Consider the following 8,266-nt stretch of genomic DNA (forward strand, 5'->3'; position numbering starts at 1 on the left):
GAGGGGCTCACAATGCAGGAAGTTTGGTATTCTTAATTTTTGGTTTTATTTTCATTTTAATGTGCTAAGTTAACTAATTCAACATCAAATTTATCATTTAAAAAAATTGATTAGGCCTTAAAATTCTCAGGCTTTGGTTCCATGGGGCTAGAAGCCCCTTACCCTTACATTTCTTGGCTCTGTGTCTTACAGGCCATCTGGAGGCTCTGGACTTTGGTTATAACTGCCTATGATGGTCAGTCCATCTAGATAATTTTAAGAGGGGCCCACAAAAACCACAGTTCCCTAATATTTATGTTTCTTGAAAAAGATAAAGGGAGGAAAATGGTTTTATTATTTTTGTAATCCACAGGCATAAACAGCAAATAGTATCAATTTCCCTGAGTATCAGGTCAGATTGAGTCTTATTAGAAGCCCTTTAGAATGGCCAGAAACCATGGACTAGGAGGGGATGTGTTATCCACATGTAGGAAAGGAGACTAGAACAGAGATATCAGGCATGAGATGTCCGTTCCACCAGTAGATTTCTGGAAGAGGGAAAATGTGCCCTGGAGGTCTTCAAGGAGAGCCTCATCACCAGAAGCAGACTTTATAGAAGATGTAGAGGCTCCTAGCAGGCACTCAGCTAAGAAAAATGATCCATTGGAAAAGAAGATAAAATCAATTCTTCTAATCTGAATTGAAATAGCATGCATCATTGCAAAGAAAAACCACATACTAGTACATGTACAGGTGAAAGAGAGAGAGAGAGAGAGAGATAGAGAGAGAGAGAGAGAAAGTATTCCAGCCCATTTCATTTTCTAAGGGATAACTGTCTGGTTAAAATAATGGGATCTGTGATTAAATTTACATCAAGATTTACTCAAGAGAGTAAGAGAGGAGCTCCCTGCTGGCAGAATTCATAATCCCCTTCCCTAAGGCAGCTCAATTACATATTCAGCCTCTTCCCCTTAAAGAAAGTCATTATGGGACAATTTGAGGCTCTGTTTTTCATTACTATTTGTGAGAAGATGCATCACCCAAATTATTGCAAATAAGTGGTTACTCTCCTACAACTTAAATAAGAGGCATTATAAATACAGATTTTCAGAAACTTATACATTAAACAAAGCAAGATAGACACATACACAAACACGTATAATATATGTAGTCTTTCCATTTTTTTCAAGAAGAAAAATTTTGTTTCTGTCTGGTTAGCATGCAACACTTCTCAGCCTCTGTTCTGTAACATCACCATCTCCTGTCTGGGTGAATTCTCCAAAATGTGAGATCTTGGCAAAAGGTTAAGTCCAACTTCCTTCTGTCACTTCCTCCTGATAAGAGCCAAGGAGGACACATGGATCGTCTTCTACCTTCTGGAAAAGCCCAGATGTGGGATGGTGACTAAGTCTTGATCAATTATATCCTCTTTCTAAGAATTTTAACTCTTGATCAACTGATACTTTGACTCTTGAACAAAAATAAGGAAATAAAAGGTTAAGTCCAACTTCCTTCTGTCACCTCCTGATAAGAGCCAAGGAGAACACATGGATCATCTTCCACCTTCTGGAAAAGCCCAGATGTGGGATGGTGACTAAGTCTTGATCAATTATATCCTCTTTCTAAGAATTTTAACTCTTGATCAACTGATACTTTGACTCTTGAACAAAAATAAGGAAATGTTTGAAGCTCAGAGGTACATAGTGTGTCTTTGGCAGAATCTTAATTGCGGTTCCTGCTGCCATATTCCCAGGGCTAATCATAGCTTTCCAGTAAATGTCTCTCCCACCTTTTAAAAATATTTCTTTGTTAGGCATTTTATTTTCATTTTTGACCAAGATAAGTAGAATTTATTTCTCTTTGGCTTCCAAACAAGAACAGTTTCTGAGGCCAGAACTGGTAACCACACTAAGACATTTTCAAAGGTAAAGAATACATTTTCTTTACTATGTCCCCCTTGTACCAATGGAGTAAGTCATGTATTTGACAAACCAGTTAGATTTCACTTCCCAACATTGCCAAAAGGCAAAGAAAACTCTTAGGTGACTTCACAGCCCAAAGATTCATAGCTATGGCGTTTCCTAATGAGAGGCAAAGAGAAGCATCTTAAAATCTCCTAGAGTGGGTATGGTTTTAAATAATATAGCTTTGCTATTAAAGTGCAAGAATAGAAATAAATAGGCTGTGTTTCTGTTTCAGGATATACTACTCCTGATGCCCTTATTTTAATATTTACAGCCACTGTGAGAATTCCCTTTTAATTAGTGAACATTGTTTTACATAGCAATAAGAGAAAATTTCTTCTAATTAGCATCAGATCTGGCTCGGATACACTTCTGATTCCATATGCCATAGGGCAGAGGATGGAGTCCAAGAGAGACGAGGGCCTGGGAACCTGTCTTTCCCTTTATGTCTAGGATATATTTCATCCACTGGTGTCCAAAGTCTTGACTGTGGGGATTTAGTTCCCTCACTGCCATTGGACACTTGACACAGAGAGCTTAGCCGAGGTCACACAAGACAGTATGTGGTAAATCTGGAATTTGGGTCAAGGTCTTTTTGACCACTAAATCCATGCTCTCTACACCCTATCTGGTCAGTATTTTTGCCCTTCCCAGGGAACCGCAAGGGGTGATTGAGAAATTCTTTTATGCCATATTTTTATCCCCAAATCATCCTTTTGAGATCTTGTATATTATTTTATTTTGACCTTCATTCTTCATGGGGCCATCTCACCTAGTTTGTTTCTCTTTGACTTAAATGCCAACTTATGGCCAGGCCCAGACAAATGGTTTCAAACAAACAGAGCACCTGGATGTTTTTTACTCCTTGTATTTGAACAATTAAATAAAACTTTGCTCTGTAAGTTGCCTTGGAAATGGCAGTGGAGTTGCTGTCATACTTGAGTTACAGTCTGTTTAAACTTCATATGAAATACAATCCAGGGGTCACATTTCCTGAGCAGTCGGCATGGAAAAAACTTCAGGAGAGCATAGACAATTGCCTAAGTCTTAAAGAGAAGGGGGTGACAAACCAATAATAAATTGAAACTTTTCCCAAATGTCCAATAAGAAGCCTCTTTTGAAATCTAATCTTATGGAGTAAGTCAGAGATGTGAGCAAGTATAAATCAAAGTTATTCCCCAAAAGATCTCTAATGAATCAAAATTCAGACTGCTACTGTGAAACAACACTTTAGGCTTCCCTGGCTTAGTTACACATATAATATGAGAACCTGCAGAGTTCTGAGGTTCCATACTGATATTCTGAATCAGTAGCCCTTGAACACCAAAAAAAAAAAAAATCTCTGTCTACATAGCTAACTTTTATTTTTGATGCTTATTTTTGAGTAAGCTTATCCTATTTGTACAATCTAGTTTGCTGCTACTATGCTGATGTATTTGACAACTGTGGTCTTAGGTGATAAATACAAATAGGTTTCGTTCATTTACGGTGCTAGTTTAAGTAATATATCACCGTCTCTGCTTGCGTGGATGGCCAAGGGTATGCTTTTGCTTGTGCACTTACTGAAGTCATCCAAATTAAAGATGCATTTTAGAATTAATGAGGGTTTTAAAATACATCCATATAATAATTTGTAGCCATTAAAAAGACTGAGGTAACATTAGCGTCAAAAGATGAAACACTTTTGATATAAATCTGACAAAATATGTATAAGAGTAAAACGACAAAAGTCTGAATACATAGATCACAGAAGAATTAATAAATTGATAGATATTCTATGTTTATTGATAGGAAAACTCCATAGTGTTAAAATGTCAGTTCTTCCCAATTTGATCCATAGATGCAATGTAATGCTAATCAAAAATCCCAGCAAGTTGTTTTGTGGATAACCATAAATTCTTTCTTTAGTTTGTATGGAGAGACAAGAGACCCAGAATAAACAACTTAATATTGAAGGGAAGAACAAAGTCAGAGAACTGACACTGCTTGATTTCAAAATTTACTATGAAGATACTGTAAACAAGCTAGTGTAGTATTGGCAAAAGAACAGACATGCCAATCAATGGAAAAGAATAGAAGGTCCAGAAATAGGCCCACATAAATACCATCAACTGAGCTCTGACATATGTGTGTAAATATTACTTTATAAATGCACACACAACCATCCTGTATGTATTGAAAGCACCAAAAGAAAACTGGAAGAATATATACTCATTAATGGCGGTTATCTATAGCTGGCAACTTAACAATGGATCATTGGCATTTTAGATTTTATAACTTATATTGCTTGATATTTATTACATCATGAATTCCTTGCTTTTATAATCAGAAAAAGTGGAATGATGAGAAAAGGTTTTTATAGGAAAAATAAACAAGGTTTACAGTCAATTAAGTGAGGCAGATAGAGACATTAGAGTTCTGCCCTCAAGTTGGGTCAGGACAGGAAGGGGTTTGATCTGCAAAGCTTCTGCCACAGAGGCCCCACAATAGCAAATGCTCCCACATGCACAGCCACCAGCCCTGAAACCAGCTCGTCTGGCAAGGGGGGAGATAGATAGTATTGTGGGCAAGGACAGGGGCTGAGAGGAAGCACAGCTTCTCTATTGAATTAATGAGACATACAAGGCCATGAGACTTTCATGAGTGATGCACTCTCACCTGGAAGGTAATCACATTGAAGTCCTCACAGTTTTACCATCACTGGACAGAGTTATATGGCTTCCAAAGGGCTGTCCCATCCAAATGTCCAGCTTTGAGTGTGATCGGTGTAATGATTTTATTCTTGGCTCATAAGAAAAAAAAGAAAAGAAAAAGAAATTTCTTTTCACAAAAGAAAAAAAAAGAATGAAAAGTTGACAATATAAAAAAAGTATTTTAATTATCTTGCCATTTTTAGAGGCTACCACCCTCCCCAATATTGGGAAGGTCAGGAAAAGGAATAGAGAATGTTGTAATAACTGTATATATTGTCATGTGGGTACTAGATTTATAGGGGATCAGTTTGTAAGTTATATAAATGTCTAAACACTATGCTGCAAACCTGATACTAATATACTATTGAATGTCAACTGTATTGGGAAGAAGAAAGAGAATGAAAGAAAACGTAGAAGATTGATAGATGATAGATGATTGATGATAGATAGACAAATATGTAGATACATTTTAATGCATCAGTGCCCTTCACAGATGGGTCTGGTCTCCCTGTTGAGAGCATCCCAATGCCCCTGTTCCTTAAGTTTCTTTCCAAGCACTCAGAGGAACAGACCCAGCAACCCCTGAGCAGAATTTCAATGAAAGGCTCCCATGTGTGAGGGGCACTGGGTCACTGTGGTCATAAATAAAAGAAGCTAAGCTCTGAGATTTTGCTCTGCCACCATCCATGGGACTTCCATCAGGGACAATCCCAGGCTATTCTTTCTTTAAGAGAGGGGAGACAGGAAGCCCCCATCAGCCCTCTTCCCTCATGGATACTTTCAATTAATACCACACGAAAGGCAACAGGCCTTCAGGTCAAAGCAGTACTCTTGCCTTATGAGAAGCAAAGGCTTCTGGGATGAAACACGTGGCTATTGAGGTTGAAAGAGACTTCTTCTTCCTGACCCCCCTTTGAGGAAGAAGGCCTGCTAGGCCTGCCCTTTGACTTCTGACAGTCATTTACTCTTTGTAAGACTTATGTCCACCTACTTTGCTCTGCAACTAGAATTTGTGCTCCTCTGGCTCCTTCTTGTTTGGGCCAGTTAGTGCTGACTGTGCCTGTGACTGGTTGTGATGAATGGCTCTGCTCCTACTTAGAACACGTACCTGTCCCTTCAGGCCCTGCTCTCAAATTTACACCCTTTACTCAAATGGTTTTCAAGATCTACAACCCTCTGGGTTTGACTGACACTCAGACTCTTGGAGTGGCCAGCTGCTTTTGTGAAAGGTTTCAGGGATCCAGCACGATCAGAACTGACTTAAAGGAGCCATGTCTGCCTCTCTCCTCCTCCATAAAAGAACTGGACTCATGTTTAAGAAATCTGCTTCTCATTTCTTTAATTTTCCAGAAAACATACCAAGTAGGCAAATGGCCCTGAGATCCTGCATTTGTTCTAGGAACAACATTTCAGTGGAGGGATGCCCTCACTTTGCTGTGGCCCCTGCTCTACTGGAGGTCAGGTACTTCCAACTCCCATTCACAGAATCCCACAGCCCCATAATATTTAGGGAACAGAGAACATGGATGCCTCTTGCAGGTGAACCAACAGAAAAAAAGAGAAGCTATGGTTATTTTCAAGCAGTCCTCGACTTTCAGACCATTACTAAATTTTTTAAAAAGTGAAGAGTAGACAAGACTGATCATACCTGTCACCCACTCCTACTTCCCATACCTCCCCCCTTGCCTGCTTTATCATAAAGTATTTGTTATTTATTGTTTTTGTCTGTCTGAGGATCAAAGTTGGAGGCTTAAAAGTCTGGCTTTTCTTTTGACTGACTTTTTTCACTTGGCATAGTGTTTTTAGGGTTCATCCATGTTGTGACACATATCAGTACTTCATTCTCTTTTGTTGACAAGTAATATCCCATTGTATGGGGATACATTCTGTTCATTGATTCCTCCGTGGATGGGCATTTTGGTTGTTTTCATGTTTTCCTATTGTAGATCATTCTGTTATGAACATTTTTGTGCAACTTTAAGAAATCTGGTTTTTGAAATTGTTAAGATTATACCACGGAAAAGGGGAGAGCATAGAACTTTGACTCCTCTTTACCGTAGCCCTCCACCATGAGAACCTGCCCCCAGATATGGGCACCCTCAATCCTGGGACCAGATATGGGCACCCTCAATCTTGGTAGGTGACTTTTCTTCCTTCTTAATAGGCACATGAGATATGTGATTAGCAGTTTCTCATCCACTCAAACAGAAACCTGCGCCGTCAAGGAAGTATGAACAAACATGAGTTGGAAGCATGCCATCACGCCAGGCCCAATAAAGTAATGCTTCTCTGGGCTGCAGATGAAGCACTGATGGAGTGAGGTGGTGCTTGGGCTTAGCCTTTTGAATTGACTTTTGAGAATTCCACTGGGGCTAAACGACCAGAAGTTTCTGTTTGGTTTTATTTTGATTTGTTTTAAAAGTCAACCATATGCTACTGCCTCAACTCAGCCAGTCCCCAATGGTGATAACAGAATTTTTATCCATTCCACAAGGGTGGTATTGGCCCGTGATGGAGGAATGCAGCTGGTTCTTTATCTATGACAGTGTCTTTGGGGATGTTTATTTCTCCAAAATGATTGGAAAAATTCCTTTCATCAGCCTTGCTGCAGTTTATGAAGCTACTCCTTTCCAACTGTGTGATTTTCATAATCACCAAAGATGAAACAGTTGTTCAAGTAAAGACACGAAAACTCCTTGGAGATACTGATAGGGGGACAGGTAAAACAATTGTCATTCAGGCTAAGTGGAGGGACTAGAAATCTCTTCTTATACATGGGTCATGATCCATTTCTTAAATTTATCTGACACAATTCATTTGAGGAGTTTGTGAAAAATATAGATTCTTATTCCCCTAACTTGATGCTTGGTTCTGTAAGTATTCAGAGAGTGGGGATAGTGCCTCCTTAACAATTGCCCCAGTCATTGATCTGGTTATGTGGGAATGGAGGAGCTTTTATACTGTCAGAGCCATGCACTGCCAAATAAAGAAACCAACCCTAAATTATGTTATTGAAAGACATTCATGGCAAATTTTAATTTGTAGCTATGGGCTCAAGGGCATTATATGTTTTCTTCCTGACATTGAAGGAAGATGAGACATGCGGGGCTCAGAGAAGTGAACTAATTGTCCCAAGTCTTGGAGCTAGAGAGAGGCAGAGCTGCTAATTCAAACCAATGCTGTGAGCACTGGTATATGCACTCAGACACCAGGATACATGTATAAAGGGTCAGGGAGTCAGATCCTTAAATGGTAGGCAGGAAGGAAAAGGACAACTTCCCCTCAACCTTGGCCTTGGTGCCTGGAGCATCTCCTGGTTTTATCCAACACCAGTTTGCTAGGAAAGGGTCACAGCTGAAGCCCCTGTCCAATCCAAAGCCTTGTTGTCTGGGAGGCACTCTGCGCTCCTCAGGGGGCTCAGGGAGGCTCCTCAGGCAGCAGCCCTCCTTTTTGTGGCTGAGGCTGGGGGTGGGAGCTGCCGAAATGGGAAGGGACAGGCCAGGTGCCTCTGCTTGGATGAAGACAGGCTTGAATCCTGAATGAGAACATGAGCCATAGGGAAGCAGGAACCTCCTGCTTGGTGCCAGGAAAACTGCTGTGCTCACAGCTGTGTGGTTCCTGAAGACATGC

This window comes from Myotis davidii, unplaced genomic scaffold (assembly GCF_000327345.1).
Source record: "Myotis davidii unplaced genomic scaffold, ASM32734v1 scaffold107, whole genome shotgun sequence".
Taxonomy (NCBI): Eukaryota; Metazoa; Chordata; class Mammalia; order Chiroptera; family Vespertilionidae; genus Myotis; species Myotis davidii.